This window comes from Zootermopsis nevadensis, unplaced genomic scaffold (assembly GCF_977971745.1).
Source record: "Zootermopsis nevadensis isolate Lab colony 2312 unplaced genomic scaffold, Znev_1.0 Znev_ptg000016l, whole genome shotgun sequence".
NCBI classification, from domain to species: domain Eukaryota; kingdom Metazoa; phylum Arthropoda; class Insecta; order Blattodea; family Termopsidae; genus Zootermopsis; species Zootermopsis nevadensis.
Window position 1 is genome coordinate 7,038,938 of NW_028259148.1, and position 25,282 is coordinate 7,064,219.

General features: G+C 39.2%; 1 long non-coding RNA gene across 1 annotated transcript in view; it reads right to left on the reverse strand.

Moving 5' to 3' along the window:
- Positions 1-8,829: 8,829 nt before the first annotated feature.
- The window catches only part of LOC110837481 (uncharacterized), a 58,566-nt gene continuing 42,113 nt past the window's right edge, over positions 8,830-25,282 (reverse strand). Inside the window, exon 3 of the long non-coding RNA XR_015535301.1 lies at positions 8,830-9,361. This is a non-coding gene — a long non-coding RNA (uncharacterized LOC110837481). The remainder of the gene's footprint in view (positions 9,362-25,282) is intronic.

Sequence of the window (25,282 nt, forward strand, 5' to 3'; positions counted from 1 at the left end):
CGATCTGAGGGGCACTACCTTACTGAATACATGAAGATAATGAAGACGTGGTTCTACGTGATCAGGTCCTATAAATCCAGAACAGGAGGTTATGAAACACGTGTCAATGAGTGCCCACCTTCACAATGTAAACACTAGTACACGTGTAGAAGACCCAGCCTCTCCCCGTCCTTGTGAGGCGGTGGGTAAAACAGAGAACTTGTATTCGTGTCACCCAAGTAGCACGCAGCCTCGGTCACGTCATGGATTCAGTAAACTGTGCCTCAGAGGACGAGCATACTTGCAGTACCAATAGATCTCGAATTACCTCATTAACTCTAACGAGAAGTAAATCCTTTGCCGAGCACATTGGGTGGGGGTCTGAACTCCATTTGAGGCATACGGGTTTTCTGCATTGTGGCGTAATGTGTAGGCACAGGCCTGGCAATGGACCATTCAGCCACCCAAGGAGTCCTGACAAATGTCTATAAGGATTCACAGTTTCAGAAGTTAATGTCTGGAACAGGCCAGAGAGGTTAATCCGTAAAATCTGAAGAAAAGTAACACTTTTCAACTCCCTCCTTCATGAAAAACAAGGGTTCATCACAGCCCGTTGATGGACGCCACATTCATCTCACACCATCCATTTAGCACGTTCAAATGTTTACCATGTGGATCTTCCTCGAGGTTTTCCAACCAAAATTTTGTATCCAGTTCTTATTTTCCACATACAAGCTAATGTTCCTCCAATTTGATTCTTCCTGATGAGCAGAGTTACTCAGCAAAGTCAGCGACTACTCAGTGGACGACAGGGTTTGGATCCCAGCAGGGCTTTGGAGTCGGAGTCGATAAAAATGTACCGCCTCCGACCTCGATAAAAAATCTTAAGAACACTTTCGCTACCGTGTGAGCCGCAGGCGACCTCAAGCTTAGAGGGATTCAACGACGCTTTAAGCCACATGGTGTGGGAATAATGCTTTATAACTTTGGCTCCGGCACCTTGAGAATACAAACTGTCTACAATTCAACCGATTTCTGCAATAACCATTAGACGTGTATTTAAATATAGGTTATAAGTCTAAAATGTAGGCTGATGATTCACGTGGTGGTGATGAAATCTCTTATGGTGCCATTTACCATTTTAGTAGGTTTACCATTATTAATACATATTGAGCTTTTATGAAGGGGTAGGAGTCAGAGTCAGAGATTCTAGTATCGACTCTACAGCCCTGGTTCCCAACATCCGGACCGTCCTTGTAGCCGTGTCAGACTCCTCTTAAGCGCGTACCGCGTTAAAGCAGCCTTTGAGTGAAGATTACCACTTACCTTGATCCAGTGCAGGTGTTAAGAATTATTGGAACTTTACTTCTATCCCCGCCCACAAACTACTTCTCCGGGGTGTCATTCTTGTAAACAGGTTCAAATTTACGTTTTTACACTTCAACTTCAGGTAAACAAACCGTATTTTTAATCATCCAGATACCTAAACCCGAAGAACGCGTCAATGGAAGTTAGGCGATTTTTTCTCAGCATTGTACGAGGCGCGTCCACAAAGTAAGTTTCCCACTCGTCCCACAGCTAGCAAACCTTATATTGCGCGAAGCGACTGTGCGTACGTGATAGAGCAATGACGTAGCATGGCGCATGCACTAACGGCACTTCCCGCGTTCTCACAGTAGCATCGTTGCAGCTGTTGAAGATGGAGGTTCTTATTCCAGCTCCCGCCGACTGTGAAGTGCGGTCAGTGATAACGCTAGGCCGCACACGGCTCGACGGACAGCAAGTCTCCTGCAGGAGTTCAGCTGGGAGGTGTTTAATCATTCACCCTACAGCCCGGACCTCGCTCCCAGTGATTTCCATCTTTTCCTACACCTCAAGAAATTCCTGTCCGGTCAGCGTCAGCGTTTTGAGAATGACAGAGAGGCGGAGATGGTTGTCACACAGTGGTCCCAATCCCAGGCGGCAGACTTCTACGACACAGGTATTCAAAAGTTGGTCCCACGGTATGACAAATGTCTCAATTCCGGTGGCGAATATGTTGAAAAATAGCTGGACACTTGCTGTATCTGTTGCAATAAATATTTCCATGAAATTGTGTTTTGTTTCTGTAAACGGCCCCAGGGAAACTTACTTTGTGGACGAGCCTCGTATGCAAAATTATAAATCATAATTGCATATATGAACCAGTTAAGGGCGTATTACATTAGAGAAACGCTTACTAACAATCAAATCAGAGTTTTTCATGACGGCGAGGACGAAGATTTCTGGGTTGAAGCACTGTGAAATTTTGTGGAAGTTTGCAATTTTCAGAGGTACTTTCTGCCTCCATCCTCAGGTTAATGATCTCACAGAAAGGCAGAAAAACTAAAATTGATAAGGTAAGATAATTTTTCGCGTGGGTCCCATTTTAATTTCTTACACAACGGGAAGACGGCATTTAAGACCTGGTGCTGAGGAGAATACTTGGTCCTAAGGCAGAGGACATTGAAAGGAGGAGAGAAAATTACATAGTAAAGAGATTCATAACATCTTCTCGGTGAACTTCTTTACAGGAACGGGATGAATCAGCAGTCTAAATGTCAATGTAGATACAAAACGTTTTTATTTATTTAATGACGTTGTGTCAATTACAAATATTATACAGAGACCAGACCAAGCAGACCTTATTATTGAAATTTTTATTGCGTGGGCTGGCCAGAATAATATGTATATCATAATTAAACATGTAATAATGACCCCACAGAAGGCAAGTTCAGGGACATATATTAGCATATAGACGTCAATGTTCTTAACTGCGTATCAACGCTAAATTCAACTGTTTCAGTAGCGGGGAAAGAAAATTTACTTATTGTATTAAGTTTATTTTCATCATCATAGGTCATTTGTATATCTTATTTTAATACCTTTAGGTCTGAATTATTTATATAGCCATAAATCTCCAATATTAGTAAGTCTATAAAATATCAGACACGTTTGATGGCATATGTTTGCATTTCGGGCAGCAGTAACGCACTATTTAACGAGCCATATTGACATGAATAAATCGGATCTCGGGGATAAAAACTATTTGAATGGACAACTCCATGACAATGTAATTAAATCCAGAAGAAGTTCACAATTGCTTCGTGTTTGAGAAATCCCTATCACAGTCAGTAATACTACAGATCGCTGTGATTGGTCAATGTGAAAATTGCGCAATGTGTAACGCACAGCCCATCATGCGTGGAGAACCAACCACGTGTCATTCTGGAAGTCAATGACTCTAGATTCGGTCATGGACGTTCATTGGCAAAGGTCGTGCCGAAGAAGTCTTCTGGGAACAGTGAAGAGACTCCAGGTCAATATGGCGGCCACAACTATAAGCTATATTAACAATGGTATTATTAGATATGTAGCTAGGAAGTTTCCATCAGCTCAGATTCCGCAACAGTACAGCCCACTGCGGCTACTTTTAGCGGACAGGGTCTGGATACAGCTGGACAGAATGGATATGTTGAGGGCTGGCCCGACACTTCCGTATTTAAGAAAATTGTCTGTGTTTACTTGGAGATCCAGAATCATATAGTTTTAACCCTTTAAAGTCCAATAGAAATTACATGTCTCTTCTTCAACATAGTGTAACTCTTTATTTAAACAACGATTGATTTCTGTGTTGGAGGCGAGATATTTTCATTTCGGTACGGATTAAATACTTTAATATTATTCAAACGGAATTAAACTTCAGAGGGTTAAATAACTGCAGCAAAAACACGCGTTTACATCGTCCCTACATGTCTACCTGTTCCGCCTAACTCGTCCTTCTGTATTTGAAAACCCTAATAATGTTTCGTGAAGTTTCTCAAGTTCAAGATACTGCTCTTATAGTCGTCGCCGTGCATTCACGGCAACTTCTACACCACGTCTGTTAGACAGATTGCCTATCTGATTATTACAAGGCGTTCTTCATGCCTGACTGCAGCCTGTTGAAGGATAATTTGTCGTTTATTTAAAATTTGTCCGTTAATTTAAGACAGGTACAAACCTTAAAGATCTTCAAAGTGCACAGAAAAAACATTCACATTAAAAATACTTCGGCACTATTTAAATACATTTACAAAGGAAAGTTATTTCTGACGTCATGACAAGTCTTCAGGTTGCAGGTGGATGGATAAAATATCCACTTAATAAAGAGGGTAGTTGGAAATATGTTGAATAATCGCTCGTAAGAAACTAATATGGGGTGATCTTACAGCTTCGGAGTGCAGCTGGGGTTCATAATCCTACGCAGTAGCTGTTACTTAAAACATTTCCTTTGTGAGCTCTTGAGAGCTGGGGATTTCCTGATCATTTGAGCAACTATCATCTTTTCAAGACGGTTTCCAGTTCATTGAGTTGGGTAAGTACACCAGATGATCAAATAAAGAAGCATAACACATAGCATCCATGGGAGAGATAAGAAAAGCATACGACGCTTTGGTCGGTAACAATGAAAAGGAAAATTACACTTGGGAAACCTAAATAACGGCATCAAAGTATTATCTTAAGGGGAAAAGATGCGAGGATTTAACCTTTGAATTCCATAAAAGAAGGGTAATTCCAAGCTACTATTAACTTCTAAGAAGGAACAAATGAACTGTGCTCCACTAGTAAATCAGTTAGTAATTTCATTATCAGGTTTGTCTTTGATCCTTTATACTTCGGTTCTTCCGTGATGATAATTTTTAACGAATTGTTTGCACGAAATGTATAAAGTGACGTAAATTAAACTCATATTCGTCCACATTTTGTTTGAAACCTATTAACAAATTCCATCCTGGTTGTGATTTCATTCAGTCTTTCCAAGAAAATACTGGAACATTATCTTAAAATAAGTCACGACCGCCTTTGTATTCATCATCACTGTAGTCCTACCAGTCGACGGTATAACTATAACCTGTTCAGTTGGCAGACCATTGCTAAATGAACGAAGAAACATATTTCGTCCAATTATGGTAAGTTTGGTATGAGCTATATACGGGGAACACAAATGATCTGTGCAGATTCAAATATTTACTTAATAAAAACGAAACTGTTTACAGAAATAAATCTTACATCAGTGGAAGGAGAACTTCAGATTTACGCTCCCAGTACCCATTGTTAGATTTCTCTACCAGCTTTGAACAAAAGAATTCTGAAGTTCATTTCCCAGTGATGTATGTTTAGTTTATATACAATGTTTAGTTTTTTGTTAAATAAATATTTGAAACCGCAGAGGTACTTCGTGTTCATTCTGTATAGTAAAAGTACTTATTATTTTTGTTTGCATCAGTGCATTGTTGCTCCTGCTATATATGAAGTTAAAATGTTTAAAAAGACTTCCAAGCAGAAATCATAAAGCCTACGTTTTAATTACACAGACTTCCAGTCCTAGAAATCTTACATATTTAATATAATATTTAGGTAATATAAGTTTATAATCCAACAATAATGAACCGCAAGATTTATTAACATCTTTAAAACACTGGATTCTATCGTGAATCAACTAAGTCCAAGCAGGATTTGAGGTTCTCACAGCGGTAAGTACGATGTCTGGTAGAAATTTACCGTCGTTTCAGAGGTGCTTGCTAACTCCACCATGCTTCCTCATCGCCCTGATGATGGAGACAGCAAAGACCTCTCAAACGACGGTAAATTTCTACCAGACTTCAGAGCGCTACAACCCAGAAGACAGCCATCTTCAACTGAATTCAGTTCAACTCCTGACATGAAGATTCAAGGAGCTTACTAATAACACTTCCATTAATAACTCGTCATGGAAAATGTTTCATAATAATTCATTTACAATAATTATTAAAGCAGGTCGTAACAGTCAAGAATGTAGTTCTTATTTTACTTCCAGAAGTTTACTTTTCTTCTTCGTCAGACCAATGTAATACTTAGCTTAATGTGCTTGCAAACCATAACAATCAATTCAACTAAAGCTTCATTACAGTGGTCAGTGGACCGAAGTTCATGACAACAGAAGACGGATAAGACCTTTATTCCATTTGGTGATTGCATAAATAAAAAAATAACAATATATAAACATGGACTTCAAAGAGAGATAAAGTGAAATGGTGGCTGAATTTAGGATAGAGTTCGTTGCCTTGCTGACCTCTCCACGTGTCAACAATTCCACATTTCCCCTTTCCACCTCCGTGCGCTTAACTTGTAGTTTTGGTGTGGGGTCCTTGTCCTCTCCCACGTGGAGCGCGATGCTCCTTATGCCAGGACTTGTGCAATCTCACACAACTCCTTCACCCCCGCCCCTCACGGTCGTCCTGCACTGCCCCATCGCAATGACTCACCCGGCAAACGAGCACAAGATGTGTTCAGGGGATAAAGCTGTCGGAGCGTGAATGTGACCATTCAAAAAGCAACACTTCCAACGTTTCAAAGAAAACTTTGTTCTCAATGATCCAAAACAATAACAACAGAACAAGAGACAAAAATCAGAGATGTCCTTGTGCTTGATTAAGCACACGCCATGAAAGCGTTTTGAGGAGTACAGAATCTCCACGCATTCTTAAACTCTACACTACAAAGAAGAGTGTGTTTTAACCCCGGGAAATGAACTGCTGGTACAAAGTAAATACATTCCAGGCTGGGTGTGTTCAAAACTTATTTGGTTGCTGTGGCAGAAGGAAGTATACCACCCTTTTTGGAATTGTTTCCCACCCATTCATCCAGCAGCCACTTATATAACTTGGCTCAACAGCGACAACATTAGAAGTGCCTTCTCTCTAGATCGTAGAGTGTCTCAAAAGGGTTTATGCGTTATTTATTTTTTGGTTTCATTAACAATAATGCTTTGAACAGTTAGAACTACTTTACGTGAAATCATAGGATGATTATTAAATAATAAATTACAAAGAATGTGGAAGGAAATGACCGTTAACTAGTTTAAAATATTAAAGTATTTGTCCTGAAGGCTTGAGGAAAGGAGTACATGAGGAGAACATCTGGCCTTAAGAGACAGGACGCAGCAGAAGGATGGCGGAGACCCCATAATAATTTGCATTATTCAACAAATATTATTAAGCTTATCAAATAAAGAAGGATGAGAAGGCGGTTTCTGCAGCACACACGGTGGAGATGAGAAATGTGTGAAAACATTTCCGTCAGACCCGGACGTAGATGCGACTGTAGTGTTGAAATGGATATTCAAGGAACGCGGTGTGAGATTAGGCAGCATGAAAGGCACACGCACGCACATCGACCTTGGCCCACCAGCAGTGCGTGTGGCCCATTCAATCGTCGCAATGTGGCCGGGTTTGACTCAGGAACAAGTTCAATGACCCTTAGCTCGCTGCTTGCCAGAGCGACACGTGGAGGCAGCACCAGTCTCTCCACGTGGCAGGCGGTGGTGTGGGGAGATGCTGCGCGCTTGCTGCCCTCACCCTGACTGCTAGGCTACCTCGACCCGCTGATCCACAAGTAAGGTCAAGCCAAATTGTTCGCACAGAGACCTGGTCACACTTCCTCTGTGTACCAGAGTTCACTTTCACGGTTTATGCCCGTCTGTATTCCGTTCTAAACGAAAGCAAGTTTTGACTGATATTCCCTAACAAAATGCAGCCAACCCCTTCACAAGTTCACAGCCTGACCCTTCATTAGCATTCCGTATTTGAATACAATAGACCTCTTCAAAATACAACACGCTGTTCTTTCTTGCGAAGTGCAAACGAAGTGGACGACTGATTAAGCCTTGCTACATATTCTGGAGGTCCTAAGAGGGATGACTATTGTGTCTGAGCTTGTTCGTGGTTTTTCCCAGACCTCCAAGTAAACTCAGGGATATGTACAGCTTGCATCCACGACGTTTTCAATCTATCACTGGCTGTCTAGCAAACACTTGAAAGTACGAGGAGAATTTGAACGGTGAAGCAGAAATGAACTTGGAAACCACTGTGGCCTTCTTCAAGTTCCATTATAAGTCCAGAGGAAGCGAGAAAAATCTGTCAGAAATTACTGTGCCTCAGGTGGAATCCGAACCATGAACCTATCGATTTATTGTTTCGTGCACCGCCAAAATAATCTGTCTTTCCTGGGCTTCAAAGTCACTTCAGGAAGATGTATGTGGCAATGGATGTCAAGATTCATGCTTTCTTAACCTCGACACTAGAAGAAAGTGAACTCAGTTTCAAGCTCCCTGGGAAGAAAACCCAGTACCCATCGAAAAAAATGCTTGGTCAATCCCACATCTGGTATGCTTAAGGGCGAAGAAAATTAGCCCTGTCCCTGCCGGGATTCGAAATCCGTCGTCCATCCCGTAATCAGTCTTTTTGCGAAAACATTCCACATCGGCCTCATACACATGATCGTAACATATCATACCATTTAAAAGCATGAAGATGGCTGTCTTCTGGGATGTTGCGTCGTGTAATCTGGTAGAAGTTTATCGACGTTTCAGAGATGCTTTCTTCCTCCATTTTCTACCAGACTACACGACGCAACTTCCCAGAAGACAGCCATCTTCATACTTACGAGGTGCGATCGGAAAGTTTCCAGACTGCGCCTATAAAAACCCGTACACTTATCTCAGGTATTAAATTCATCCATCACCCTCGAAGTAGTTCCCCTGGGAGTGAACACAACGATCCCAGCGCCGCTGCCAAGCCTGGAAGCATCCCTGGAAATCTTTCTTTGTCAGCCTGTCAAGCACCATCTGCGATTCTGCCTGAATCTCTTCTATCGTCTCAAATCTCCTTCCCTTTAGCTGAATTTTCATCTTTGGGAAGAGGAAGAAGTCACACGGAGCTTAGAAAGGAATTTGGGATCGGTTCTTGCAAGATCTTTGAGCTCCTGACAAACGAGAAGTCGATTCTGCTTCTGGTCCTCAGACAGGATGTGTCGCATGTGGAGTTCTTCCTTTAGAATCAGCTGACAGGTCCCACAGCCTATCCCAACAATGTCGCACAAGTCGTTGATGGTACGACGTCGATCTTCGTGAATGGCCTGCCGAATCTTCGTAACATTTTCGGGCGTTGTGCTCGAAGATGGTCGTCCAGAACGCTCGTCATCATCGACAGAGGTTCGGCCATTTTTAAAACGTGAATGCCACACAAAAGTTTGTGCACGACCCATTGCGGACTCCCCAAATGCTTGCTTTAGCATTTCATAGGTTTCCGTAGCCGTTTTGGCGAGTCTTTGGTAAAATTTGATGCACACGTCATTCCGAAATCGCAGGAGGGTCGGTGTAATGCACTACCAAAACGCCCGTAACTAAGAAACAAATGCTAATTCGACGATGCCGGCTGGCACACTGATTCACTATGAATGTAGGCCGCACCCCCTAAAGGCAGAAGCTCGTACTACATCCGGTTCGCCCTCTATTGACACAGTCTGGAAACTTTCCGATCGCACCTCGTACAGCCGTGCCAACCTGAAACATAATTCTACAAGAAACATTCAGCCCGTTTTAGAGCCTAGTATTTTTTCATAACATTTAATGTTTCGCTCTTATGTAATAACTCACCAAACGTTTTCTCAGACTTATTTTACAGCCTGGTATATTTTTTCGTTTTTTAACTCACAGTTCTCATGTAAAAAGTTTGTCTTTTTTAGATCCCTTTACAGTTAAGCATATAGATTTAATTTTACCAACTGTTGGAGTTTTGAATTTTGAAATTGAATTTTATACAGACGCAAATAGACATACATACTGAATCGCCTTTAAAACCGTACAAAGAGCATTCAATCGAAAATTTAACGAAAACACCAATCACGTTCCTCAACGTGCACATCCATTTTGTTTATTCAGCACAAGAAATTTGTGTGCACTAAATGTAAACCCAGTTTACGGACGTTTTCCAGTTCCAATTATTATTTATTCGGTTATTTATATTGACTTCTGAGATGCTGTAGCTTAATTCTCATAGCATTATCCAGTGTTAGCATTATTAATATCTTTTATGTGTAGCCATGGCAACGGATAACGGTTTTTGTATTAGGGCAAATTCTGACGCAATGCCCCAACTAATTCTGTGAATAACTGTACAGTCTGTGCGAGAGTTCAAGTGACTCAGACGCATTAAGTATTACGCGTGATTACGTCAATTCCGAACACCGGAAAGTTTTCATTTGTTATCTATACTTACTGAAAAATAACTGTATTATGAGGAGTTCGTGTTAGTCTGTCGTTAGGCCATACAATTGCATCTCAGAAACTATTCAATAGATTTCGTTTAAATTTGTTATTGCCAGGCGAATGCTAAATATATAGGAATATTTATTTATTTATTTATTTAGGTTGTGCCCTCTTAACACCGGGCTACACAAGGAGGTTGTACCGAAGTATACGAGGCTCTATATTGGCAACGACCTCAAACGACTGAAGAAAGCAACTTCAAATAAGACAGCATAGCCGTTCACACAGCAGGTCAAGGAATCGAATCCCGGTTGTCCAGGTAGTAATCCATCATTCACTGAATTACTGCGGCGGCTTAACACAACGCCCATCATTCGCTACACTTTTCCGCCTTTTTTTTATTCCTTCCCTTCGTTAGCCTTCCTCTAGCTCACACTATGTTATGACTTACTTCATGGAGCCGAGTCCTTCCTAAGATGCCAATAGTCACTCAGCCACTAAAGAAATTTCCAACGTTTTTGGGGACCCAAAGGTTTACAAGAACCCGACGACACTGGTCCGCATCCTGAGCCAAATGAATCCAGTCCATACTACCCTATCCTATGTCTCTTAGATCCATTTTAATATTATCCTCCCACCTACGTCTAGGTATTTCTAGTGATCTCTTTCCTTCTGGTTTGCCCACCAAAGCCCTGGATGCATTCCTCTTCCTTCCCATGCCCTGCCCAACTCATCCTCCTTGACTTGAACATTCTAATTGTATCTGGCGAGGAGTACAAATTATGAAGCTCCTCATTATGAAACTTCCTGAACCTCCTAGTACGAGGTGCGATCGGAAAGTTTCCAGACTGTGTCAATAGAGGGCGAACCGGATGTAGTACGAGTTTCTGCCGCTAGGGGGTGCGGCCTACATTCATAGTGAATCAGTGTGCCAGCCGGCATCATCGAATTAGCATTTGTTTCTTAGTTACGTGCGTTTTGGTAGTGCATTACACCGACCCTCCTGCGATTTCGGAATGGCGGATTTTCATGAACAAATCAAATTTTGCCAAAGACTCGCCAAAACGGCTACGGAAACCTATGAAATGCTAAAGCAAGCATTTGGGGAGTCCGCAATGGGTCGTGCACAAACTTTTGTGTGGCATTCACGTTTTAAAAATGGCCGAACCTCTGTCGATGATGACGAGCGTTCTGGACGACCATCTTCGAGCACAACGCCCGAAAATGTTACGAAGATTCGGCAGGCCATTCACGAAGATCGACGTCGTACCATCAACGACTTGTGCGACATTGTTGGGATAGGCTATGGGACCTGTCAGCTGATTCTAAAGGAAGAACTCCACATGCGACGCATCCTGTCTGAGGACCAGAAGCAGAATCGACTTCTCGTTTGTCAGGAGCTCAAAGATCTTGCAAGAACCGACCCCAACTTCTTTCTAAGCTCCGTGTGACTTCTTCCTCTTCCCAAGGATGAAAATTCAGCTAAAGGGAAGGAGATTTGAGACGATAGAAGAGATTCAGGCAGAATCGCAGATGGTGCTTGACAGGCTGACAAAGAAAAATTTCCAGGGATGCTTCCAGGCTTGGCAGCGGCGCTGGGATCGTTGTGTTCACTCCCAGGGGAACTACTTCGAGAGTGATGGATGAATTTAATACCTGAGATAAGTGTACAGGTTTTTATAGGCGCAGTCTTGAAACCTTTCGATCGCACCTCGTAGTTCTTCCTTCTTAGGTCCAAATATTCTCCGCAGCACCCTCTTCTCAAACTAAGCATCCTCACTCTGCGTTCCTCCCTTAGTGTCCGAGACCGAGTTTCACACCCATACAAAACTACAGGAGAAATAATAGTTTTGTATATTTTAATCTGTACGTTTTTAGACAGCAGTCGAAAAGACAAAAGTTTCTGAACTGAATGGTAGCAAGCATTACCAGAATTTAATCTGCTCTTAATTTCTTCACGAATAAAATTTTGATTTGTTACTGTCACTCTCAAATATCTTAACTTTGCCACATTTTCGAAGGATTCAGTAGCTTTATGATATGACTTTGCCCTGAATTCTGGTAACGAGACATCAACATACACTTAATTTTCCCTGTGTTTACATCTAGACCCACCTAATTACTAGTTTATGTGCTATTTTATTACTTAATTAATTAACTTTACACAATGGATCTTCCATATTAACGTCCTGTTGTACAATGCTTACAATAGCGAAAACAATTTTATTTTTCACGCTTGTGATACAGAGAATTGTTATATACGATGGCCAGTTCTTGTGCTTGGAAATTACGTACGGCACGCAGCTATGAGAACATGTTGATGAAACCTGATACCACCAAAAGAAGAGAAGCCGAGCGAAATTCCTACCATCAAGACCACCTCGGCAGTTGTTGAGATTTTCATCTTGATGAGGGATGACGTCACGAGTGGTGGCATACACGTGTCGACTTCGGAGTGCTGGGAGAAAGGAGGCATTGACCTCGCGGATCGATAGCACCAGAAGTGGAAGGTCCTGTCACCAGTTGTACCCAAACAAGACTACATTCGCGTAAACTCCCGCTCTGTCCACAGCCTCTCTGTGTTTCTTCTATGGGGGTTGAAGGTTTCTTTTTCATTGTAGCAAGCAAATAGTCAACAATACATAACAAGTATATGTTGTAATCATGGGCATATTCAAAACGTCACCTGATTATCCACAGGACATGGCGAATTAAAGTAAGACACAAAATAAAGAAGAAGAATTTATTTAGTTGTACGTAAAGAGAGTGATGTATAAGGATCTCTTATCTATTACCGAGGTCTTACATCCAGTAACACGACATGATAGTGCGTGGAGACGCACAATCATGTCGTGTTACTGAAGCACAAAATTAGAAATAATATTTTTATTTTCATCGAAACAAAGTACGCTTTAAAGGAAAAGCAGACTTCGACCGCTCCAGATATGTACAATGTCCTGTTTGATGAAGGAGTCACAATGTGTTGAACTTCGTCCAGTTTTGTATACTTGTTATGAATGGTGTAGTATTACAGAACACTACTCTTTTGTTCAGTGCTATCAGGTTTCATTAAATGCTTAAACACTGGACGCCATTTCCGCCGAAGTTGCAGGGCTTTTCTTGTAACAACACCGAGGCTCGATTACCGTCTAATCTCCGTTGTAATTAGCCTCGAATTTGGAAGATGAGCGTTGATCTGGGTCACAAAGAGCTGAGGAGCCGTGGTCCTTGAGGCCCGCCCTCCGTTCCTGTTTCGTCCGCCTAGCACAGGGATGCAGTGTGTAGAGAGGTCAATGCCCCAGGTCCACGTGGCAAGGACAGCAATATGGATGCCACGTGTAGATGCCCTACCCGCCTCGCCCAAGGACGGCATATAGTGGCACGTGCTTAGGCTTAAATTCTGCGTTACAACGCCTTATCCGTTGTCCTAAAATAGGAATCATTTCATGGGGCATTGTGAATAATTTTCAGCGTACGGTATACGTGATGGAATTCAGGAGTTGGTATGCTTTGTTAATTCCTGGGTTTAATAATCCAAGTTCTGCTTCGCCATATTATGAGACCCAATACGATGCAGATTTCGTATGAGCCTGTTGTTTTCAAGGGGGAAAAATATAATGTCCTGTAGCATATATAATCAGAAAGGTTGTAGTGGCCATATTTATGTGAAAAAAGATTCGATGAGGAACCTCTAGGAAAAGAGTTTATTTTAAAGATCGAGGCAATTATGGGGAGAACATTAAGATGGATCTATGGAAAATACATTGTGAAGACGGGAGGCGAGCGAAACTGGCCCAGGATCGTGTCTAATGGCGGACTTCAGTATTAGTTGTATTAAAACTTATTAATCTGCTATCACATCGTTCGTTAACCTTTATGTGTATCAAAAATCACCGTCAGATTCTGACAATGGCGAAACCAGAAAATCACCCAATTGTTCGGCAAATATTCAAAATGCGGTTAATTAATGTATTTTTGGTTTTGTAATTGTTAACATTTTTATTACTTATAGATAAAATGGTCAATGTTAACTACTACGAAACTTAGTTGGCGGGCTGATTCTACCAGTCTGACATAATTAATGTGTTCCGATGGCTCGTCTACTTAAGACAAAACATAATCTGAAATGTGACTGTGGTCGATATACAACCACTGGATTTTCCAGACGACGTAGGGTAGGGATTGTGAACAATATCTTCGCGGGCACAATGATGTCCTCAGAAGGGCGCCCGTAAGAATTTTAAAATGTCTGAACAGAGTTGATGATCTCAGAGCACGTGGTAATTATTCAGTTCTATGACATGGATATCATTCCAGTGCCCTAAATGTTTAAAGTGTAATCAGACATTATGGTAATTGAGGGGTTTGCATGTGATTAATGGTGTCATCTAAGAAAACTACTTGTTATCTATTCCTTAGAGAGGTTACATTTTTTAAACGAAGTGTACAGAGACAGTGTTTTCGAAAATATGAGAACACAGGGTAGACACTCTATTCTAAATATAATTCTTTCATTCGAATGTTTTTGGTACATAAATATCGTACCCGTTATAAATATTGAGCTTCTCCCAGTTTTCCATCACAGACAAAAGTGGGCGAAGTACTGTCTAAAAGTCATCAAGTGGAAGGGAATTAGTAACACGAACGGTTGTAGGTGGCAGTGAAAGTTAAGTTCAAAGTTCAGGTTTCAAATAAATTATTTTATCTTATTCAAATTTATTTTGTGATTTTTGTAATTTTGGCTTAGTGAAATTTGTGGAAAAATGTTTCTTCAGCGAATTTGTGCAGTAACATGTACATATGCCAACTCCTTTGCTAGAAACACGAATGGTATCCATACCACACATCATCATTCAAAGAAATATCTAAAACTCACTATGGGAAAGATAATACTTCTTTTTCATGAAGACAAAAATTAATATTTTTGCCACCTTTAATCAAGTGGTCTATATGTAAGCGGTCCTGTTTGAAACGTTAGAAAGTATTCAACAAGTAAACTAATTCGCTTCTTTATTGAACCATAATGTCCAACAGCGTCTTCAGAAAGAGAAAGTAATTTCTAGTACTAAGTAAGTTCATGTAGCATTGTTCTAAGATCAATATTATCTTCCATCTACTCATAGGTCTTTCAAGTGGTCTGTCCTTCAAGCTTCCTAACTGAAACATTAGATGCGCCATGTCTCACCCATCTCATACATTTTGGTTTCAGCATCCTAATAACATATGCTTCCGGGCTCTTGCAAACTCTGTGATGAACCTTAACATTCTATGATACGCAGTCCATTTTCTGAACAGCTGAGTGATTATCAGATTTTCAAGAAGTATTCTGGTCGATTTAGTGAAATTTCCTTTAAAATACTTGGCTTAAATTTAAGTATATTCTTCATTGCCCTCTTCCTGAACACCTTCAAATTCTGTTCTTCACTTACGACGTGTTGAGGGTTCAGATCAAGTTATGTGTCTTTTAAAAAATATAATGTTGTAGTTATTCATTGTAAATAATGCTTACAACGCAATGATAATGATAGTTTTATTTCAGTTCTAATAAATATAGGAATGACTTACGCGAGAAACCAGACAGTGAATTCGATTTCAGGGTCTCTCTAGTCATGAGTTTAGAGACGTTCATTACATTGTAAATTCTCCCCAATGCGACCTGGCGCTTCCAAGGTTCCTGTGAACTTTCCATTTCGAAACAAAGGACAGCGGCCTGCATGCTAACAAGAGAGTTTACCAAAGGTCGCTGTAGCAAAGTAGGCCTACACTTTGAGAACGTAATGTAAAGGAAAACAAATTCTTAGAATTGATTCTTGAGGGATCACGTGCGCTTCACAATACCCTTTTATCTAACGGTAAATAGCCTAAGGTGTATTCGTGGTTTTCAGTATTCCTTCAAGGGGCAGAAGACCAGAAAATATATTAAAAGGTCTCATCATTTTTATTTAGTTTATATTAAACACGAGATTCAAATTGGGTTGTTATAGCTAATAGAGTGTTGTTATTAAACATGTTATTTATTTCAGGTATTTGGAATTATAACAGTTTACAAACATTATACTAATCTAATATGTGGCTTACTGCATTAAATTATAATATTTTTAAAGAACCGTGTCATGTTTGGGGGCTATTTCTGAGGCATAAATAATAATTGTTACTGTTTTAGATCTGTCTTAGCGCCACATCTCTCGAATGTCCTCAGTTTATGCACAATCCATCTTTTTCATTATTCTGTTTTATGAAGTTTTTTATTAAACAACTCTGGGACTCACGCTACAAGGGTCCAACATCTTCTCTGCGTTGCAGGAATTTATCTCGTTCGCTGTGAGTAGCCGCGCTTGTAAACAAGGCAGTAAATGAAGATTTCTGTCTTCTGGGTTGTTGCGCTGTGTAGTCTGGTCGATGTTAACCAACGTTTCAGAGGTCATACTGCCTCCGTCATCAGGGCGATGAATATTCATCGCCCTGTCTTAGCGCCACATCTCTCGAATGTCCTCAGTTTATGCACAATCCATCTTTTTCATTATTCTGTTTTATGAAGTTTTTTATTAAACAACTCTGGGACTCACGCTACAAGGGTCCAACATCTTCTCTGCGTTGCAGGAATTTATCTCGTTCGCTGTGAGTAGCCGCGCTTGTAAACAAGGCAGTAAATGAAGATTTCTGTCTTCTGGGTTGTTGCGCTGTGTAGTCTGGTCGATGTTAACCAACGTTTCAGAGGTCATACTGCCTCCGTCATCAGGGCGATGAATATTCATCGCCCTGATGACGGAGGCAGTATGACCTCTGAAACGTTGGTTAACATCGACCAGACTACACAGCGCAACAACCCAGAAGACAGAAATCTTCATATTCACCGCTGTGAGAACCTCAAGTCTTACAAGGCAGTAAATCTTACCCACAAAAACCGGGAAATCGCTTCAGAAGCTGAGCGACAGTCAGCTTCTGAATGGCTAAACTTTATTGATTTATTTATTTCCCTGTTTTGGATTTTATTTTCTTTGTTTTATCTTGTATCAGCTGAATGGCTGGCTGATTGGTTAGTGGCATTTCGTGCATTAGAGAAGAGCACAGATTGTACGTAACGCCGTGATAATGCGGCAACTTCTCCGTCAGAAGTGTCTAGCGTGGTGCCTATACCACTAAGGCGCAGCGAAACTGGGCAGTCGTCTTTTTTAAAGTTTATTTTAAAATGCACTGATAAAAATGCAATAAAATTAATTGACTCTACACACGATAATACGAGTACTCCTAATAGTTTAGTATACAAATAAATATCTTGTTTTATGCTGACATTAAACGAAAGCAATAAGTTTATTTGAAAATAACATCGAATTTCACAAGTGTCATAAAATTTCATACATTACATAATGGAATTATAATTAACACCCACCGTTTTTATATAAAGCATGCGCTGATATTACACACATTTAATAAAACATGCAGTATTAAATTAAGCTATTTCATACCCATATGCAATATTATTCAACAACAGAATTTACGATTCTATGAAATACGTTAACTTGTGCTATCGATTTACTATATTTGTAAAGGACTTTTCATCTTCGTATAAAAAGAGTTCGTCTCTCCTATTTTCTCCATTTCTCCGCCTCTGTCATAATACCTAGAGGACCATAAACCGTGTATAGAACAAAAACGATCTATGTCCACCAACATTTCGCAGCGTGGCAATCTGTTAAATGTATAAAGCCAGTAGGCAGCGTTACAACAAATATACTTTCATAAAACTACCATCACATGCAGAAAATTCCATTATTTCAGGGCAGTTTATTCAAAGAAACTTCAGTTCAAAGAAAGGGCCCCTTCGCTTGTAACAACTGCACACCAAAATACGAAGAAAATATTTGGAAATACGTGTTCTCAAGATCCTGATCTAACTTCCCACTCATGTTTTCGAACTACGTTTGTTTTAACTACATCATTTCGTGCCAAATGCACCTTTAAATAACGTAGACGTTGCAATATTGCATCGTTCTTCATTGGATGTTGGAGTCTAAGTTGCTTCTGGTACAGTTTCGTTTAAAAGCAGATGAAACAGCTAGCACAGCTTAATTTACGATACACTGTCAAAGACTGTGTGAAATTCCGAAAGACGACTCAGAAAACAGGAAAAAGGACGTCTGTAAAAAAAATTGATCAGGTTTGCAAATGCTTTGCAATTCCGACTACAGATGGTGCACACGAACAGCTTGTTTTGTAAATTTAATTTCGGTATCGGCCACAAGGTCATGTGCACTAACTTTCATCAGTCTCGTCTTATCTGCAGAAGCAAAACATGCCCCCAGCTGTCTAGTATTACAAAATGGTTGCTGCGTGATGCACATTTTCCGAATTTAAAATCTGTATTTCCCAAACTTTCTGCCTGTGGTGCCATCTCGACAGAAAATAAACTGATGAAACCGACCGACAACTCAATCCTTGGAGCAACCGCTTAGCTATGTTTTTACGTTAGGTTGAGAGATGATATCTCTGACCCAGACAAAACAGTTAAAAAAATTCCGAATATCATAAGCTTTCAGTTTAAGATATCATAAGCTTTCAGTTTAAGATATGATACAGGGGTAAAATAATAAATAATCTTCTGAACTGGGTGATGCAAGCACTCCCCGAATCTAATCTGCTCTCTCGTACTTTTAAATTTGCAAATGTTCCAAAAATATAACAGACGGTTAACTGGATGACTAAGTGGTGAGGAGGTGCAGTTTCTATTCATTTTGATCCCGGTCTCCCAGCACGAAAACACCGTAGAGATATTCGCAGTCCAATTTAGCGACATGCCAGAATTAAAGTGAACTCGACAGCGTGGAAACGAAACATTTGCCACTACGTTTGTGTATTACACATTCGAAGGTACGTTAATGGCTTTCTACAGGTCTCCTTGCCTGTGTGTCTATTTCAGCTATCCGACTCAAGACAGACTGCTTTGGATTAACACGCAGAATAAAAATATGCTTATTACCAGCTAAACACCTCATGAGAAAAGGCCTTGAAACGGGACTAATGAATACACCCACCCGACGTTCTATTGCGTATTACAGCCATCTATTGACAACATAGTCACTGCTCCAGTTACTTGTAATGAAAAAATACAGAGAAATGTAATTAACTGACGAATGATTGTAATTAATGAAAAAATAACAATAACACAATCTTGCCCAGTTCTTTCCAATTCCTATCCTCACAGTCTATTTCCTGAAGGTCTATCTTAATGTTGTGTTCCATTACATTGTTAGTTTACCAAGTAAATGCTTTTGAACGGGTTTCTTATTAAAATATTGTACCCAATAGCAATATTAGTTGGCCTATATAAATTTCAATACTAAATCCTTTTAATCCAATGTTACAAAACGGATCAGGACATTTTGGGAATTTCAGGATATGAAATATAATGAACAATGAAGGAGTTTCCGAATATGTGATAGATACAATTAGTTTTGTTTTTCAGATATCAAGTAACAAATAACCAGCTGTTCTAGTTAACCCATCTTCCTGGTCTCAATATTGCTGTTTTTTAAAGAATAAGGAACAGTTTATTAATGCTGACGAAGTAGACAACTTTCTCTCTCTTAAAATTCGTTACTCGTCTTGAAGAAGGGGAAACTTCTTGGTCGGTATTGTACTGCGGGTAGTAGAATTTAGGTGCCACGTACACACAAAGGCAAACCAGTCCCTAAAACATGAGCACCAAACCGAGTACGTATGTTCATTTGTTGCAAACATACATCTACAGTAAACAATACTAATCAAGTGACGCTTTCGCGGGGACCTGGGAGGGGGGATATTGCAGGAGATTCAAAGTCTCGGTCTTTCATAAAACTAATCAGATTTAGTGATAATACATAGGATATCATCTTTTTATTACTTTCTTACTCGACAAGCCTTTGTTTAATAAAATGTGTAGTTTGGTTTAATCGGTGTAAATGGACCCAGGAAAAACGTATTCTCAACTTCACTATTGTTAGGCCTAACTAGTGCGGATTTTTGCTGACAGAAGAAATATCCCTGATTCATTCCCGACACGTGTCATAATGCGTATGCTTCACTGTCTTCGTGGAACAAGTTCACCCAGAATCCAACCATGAAGGTCAACTTCATTAAGCAACTTACATACCTCCGTGTCTAGAAAGATGTCAAAAATTCATCATCACACAAACGCCTTTCTTTTCGGAAATTCAATGGCTTTCGGATTATGTGAAAAATTAATGCCGTTTTTTTCAGCATGCGTAATAAATTTCCTCCACAGCAAAAGCAAAACCAAAAATTCTACGTGGCTTCTCAACCATCAACTTCTATCACTGAACAAATCATCGTCCATTTGTGAACTTCGTTTCCTATCTTCTATCATTTGTTATTCTTTTTCCGCATAATGTAACTAACTACTTGCAGTAGACTGTTTCTTCAGAAGCTAATAGTCGCTCAGCCGATCTCAATTGTTCTGCCTCATATAAAATCCGAAATATCATTATCATATTCACGGTAGCTCGCCATTGAACCTTATACAAAGCTAGATGAATCCAGTCCACACTCTGTCTTCAAGAATATTTCAATATAACAGGCCTACTCCCATCTACTTCTAGATCTTGCAAGTGTTTTATTCATTTCCGAAATTACGCATGCTTGTTCTAAATCGAACTGTTATTTTTCATTAATCACTATCTATTTTAATATACAAATTATTTATATTATTTTGTAATATTTTTATATATTATTCTGCTGTCGTGGAAATATATTTAAATCAATACGATATTTGAGGTTCTCATGACCCTGAAGTTTTCAGTGTTCGTCTTCGGGTTATAACGCGATGTAGACTTGTAGGTAGATACAAACGTTTCGGAGGAACAAACTGTCCGCATCTTCAGGGCTGAAAATGGAGGCGTATGTCCAACCAGAAGATCAATGTTGACGTGTATGAATCAAGCTTAGACGACTAAAAATTTAAAGTGATGATGGGTCACTATTTGAGATGCGATATAAAGGCAAATGTTTTACTTTATTTTTTCTCTCTGCGGTTTACATGGATTAGACTCCAAGGCCGAAATTCTATTTAGAATTACTGTTGAAACTGCACCATTAGACAAGTGGTAGAGCTCCTAGGATGGGTGAATGGCCTTTCGCAAGGCCTCGGGGCAACGGAACACGTACAAAAACGGTTACGACCACGCCGACAGCGGCATTCAAACCTTGGACCACAGAGTTAGAAGGGTTGTAGATTGTTCCTGGTATTAAAAACTTTAATAATAATTGTTTACAATTTGTATAAGTTATTTGCACCAATAAACACTTAACTCAGAGGACAAATATGTCCGCATATTTATTTCCGAAAGCACTGAAAGGATTTCTTTGTATTTGGTACCGGGAGAGAGTTTTGTCCAGTTGGATAACCGTCGGTTACGTATGAGAACCAATTTACAAGAAACTAAAATCGAACTTCATCGATATACACGTTTAATTTAAAACGTTTCTCTGCATGGTGTATTTTTAACGAAACAAAATAAAAAAATAATTGTTGACTCTAGTATGAAAGCTTTCCAATAATGTAACGGATCTCTACGCATTCATTTCCTCTTCTCTCCGTTACTGAAGATAATAAACACACAGTCGTATTCTAAAACAAATTATTTCAACATTTAAAGAAAGTTTTATTAAAAGTAAAACGAACGTCAATGTCATTTAACACGTACATATCTTAACATTTATTTAATTATACCATAATTTCCTGGAACACGTGAAAAATATTTTTGTGCTTCTGACGTGATTTAGCAGGAAACAGCTCATCCTTACTGATCTTTGTTCTCTCATGTACGCTCATGCGTTTAGAGTCATCAGTTTGAGGTCAAGTACGAACTCTCAAGTTTGTCCATGTAACGCGGAGATTCTCAGCCTTTTAAGACGTGGGTCCACAGTCTCTATTGCGATCCGCCTGGTCGAGTTCGTTCAAACTGAATAGAAATTTATTAAAATGCTACTAACTTAGCCTGTTGTCACAAATAGTTTCGCACATTAGTATTTAATAATTTTCTTTAGTACAGTTGTATCATAGTAAATATTTAATTTATTTATTATTAATTAACTATTTTCACAGAGTGATATAATGTTACGCAGGCCCCAGGTTGAGTATCCCTCGTCTTTGTTAGAAACTCAATAAGGCTTTGAAATGTTACTGAAGACACTATACCAGTTAGCGTCGAGCAATATTTTATAAAATATTACAGTATATATTATTTAAATCTTGTCCGTCTAATCACAATAAATTCTTATTAAATATTAAAATATTACAATAATTAACATTTAAAATATTTAAAATATTAAATGATGTTCTTTATCGAAATATTCGATGGTCTAATGTAAATCGAATATTTCGATAAAGAACATCATTTAATATTTTAAATATTTTAAATGTTAATTATTGTAATATTTTAATATTTAATAAGAATTTATTGTGATTAGACGGACAAGATTTAAATAATATATATTTATTATATCACAATATGACGCAACTTTACCATCTCAAAAATATTACAGACAGATAAAGGCTAGATATTTTTTATTCGTAGCTTTATAATGATTCTTTTTCAACCGCGAATTTTACACAGCGTTGAATCATATACAAATTCTAAAGATGGTGAGGAGGTCCAGTTTCGAAATGAGGTGGTCTCAAATTATTTATCTCTGCACCTGTTTCTTCATACCATAGCAAGTAACTCGGCCATGACTCGAACTGGGTATATAGCCTACCCGCCGAACATAAGCCTTCAGGTTACCGCAGCAACAACCTGCCCGGTGTCAGTGGATAGACGATTGGGCCGCACGTGCGACCCTGACACAGTCTGTAAGTAGTTTCCGCCGTGAGACAGAATGTGGCGGGTTCTTGAAGGCAGCTCGGCCGTCTTGCACGCGCATTCATTTTATTGTCCAGCTCGGGTCAGTGTTCATTCGCTTTTGTTCACTTACGAGAGGCGAAATGTTGATGAAATCTCTGTTATTCGAGAATTATGCCTGGATTAAGCAACAATGATGATAATGTTGATAACAGAAATACTCAGAATATACCGGGCATTAAAAGAATTGTAGAAAACATGTCTTAACACAAAAAAAGATGTATGTGATACACGTAATATTACAAAATGGATTTTATCTTTGCAAATAAAACATTTGTACGGTACGTTAACAAAATTCCTAAAATACGTGCATGAAAAATCAACGAAAACGTAAAAAAATTAACGCCCGGCTAATAAGAATAATTCCACCAGTGAATTTAAAATATTCACCAAATATCACTAAGGTGATCAAATCAAAGATCTGACGGGACGAGGCATGTAATAAGCGTAGGGAAAATGATAAATGCACACGAACGTTTAATAAGAAAACCTAATGAGAAACTTAGGTGTCCATAGAAGAATAACATTAAAATGATACAAAAGAAACATGCAGTCAGAATTTGTACTGGATTTAATTCACTCAGGACAGTGTTCACTGGCTGACCCTTGTGAACGCATTAATAATCCTTTAATGTCCATAAAACACAATGAATTTTTAACCAACTGAGCTACTGCCAGCTTTTCAAGGAGGACTCTGTTCTAGGAAACAGATTATTTTAATTACAAAGTAAAGGTTGTTGTAAATACTAGCAATACTTGGTGTTCGTGTACGTAATAATACACCATTTTTATTTATTAAATATAAAAATATTTAATTAATACCTACATTCTTTAAATTCTGCAGTACAGCCTTCTCCTGATCAAAAATTTTGCATTTCAATTGGAACATTTTTGTCTACGCTGTACAGTCTAAACTAATGACAGTGTTGTTTAAATAAGACACAGAAAATCGATCTTATTTGAGGTTATGTTCAATTTTTCTTTGTAGTTTAAAAATCTTATTTTTTTACTTTTTAATGAATTTAGTTCAAACATAAATCAAAGGAACTCAATAAATCAATTGAAGAAAGACGTGGACCTGAGAAACGACTGATATACAGCGGACTGAAAACATCACGGCTCGATGTTTGAACTCATTTGGGATGGACGTAAGAAATTGCCTTTCACCGAGATTGGCACCCAGCGCCCAACGGGTTTTTTTGACAGTAAGGACAACTGTAACAAGAAGCTGGCCGCTAATCTGCTTCAAGAGGCCCTTGAAAATAGTTGCGGGTTAACCTTGATATCATACAGGTGCAAATACTTGAAGGCCATTGTATGCGACATGCTGACGTGGTGATGGTCGAACTAGTCATGTAGTTTCGTGCCTCTGTTTTCGCCAAGACACCAGGATTTGAAATTTAAATGAGAAGAGAGGTGTACTCCAAACTTACTTACTAGCTACAACCACCCACATACACATGTAAATGTTAACGAAAAATTATTTAATTAACAAATTACTCATCCCCAGCTAAAAGTCCAGGATATTTAAAAGCCTTTCGGGTGCAGCTAAGAAAAACGCAACGAAAGCCTAAAACAGAGCGGAGGTAACGCTTAACGCGTTTTCGACTTTGGAATTAATGGAAGGTGAACGGTGAATGTACATATTCTTCGTTCGGAAAGTAAACCAAAAAATTTTCGTCGTGCACCCATTAACATGCAGCAGGAAGTCTTAAAAACAGACCGTGGTGGAATTCTTAGGAATATTGGCCTCTTCATTGTTTATAATATCTTTCGAAATATTAATTTACGCTGCATAATCTAAAACGTTGGTGAAGTGTTGTAAACGGTAATTTTTTTGATGTTAGTGCGTTACATTGTGTTAAATTGGTCTTATCTCGGCAGAGGAGTCCAAATGAACAATTTAACACCGATGTATCTCTCAAAATTCGCTGTTCAAATTGTCTTCGCATTTCATATATATAGCACGTGTATTTGAAAAGTACAGAAGAATTACGTATTTCTTCCACTCTTGATGATGCAGAGCGTATTTCGGAAGCCAGAAACAAAATTATATTCAAGAAGGAGAAAAAAGTAGATTACATTCAAGGAATTCTTGCTGACATGCAATTCAAAAGCTTCATGTTTCCACAGCCTACATAAAACTCTAAACATTAAGCTGTACAAAAGCATAATTTTCCCTGTTGTTTTATGGTTGTGGAACTGGATCTCTAATCTTAACGAATGAGGAATATTATAAACCCTATAGGATTTACACATATTTATAGATTACATTGAAAAACAGAAACCTAATAGGGTAAGGTTGCTCAAGTCGTACCAG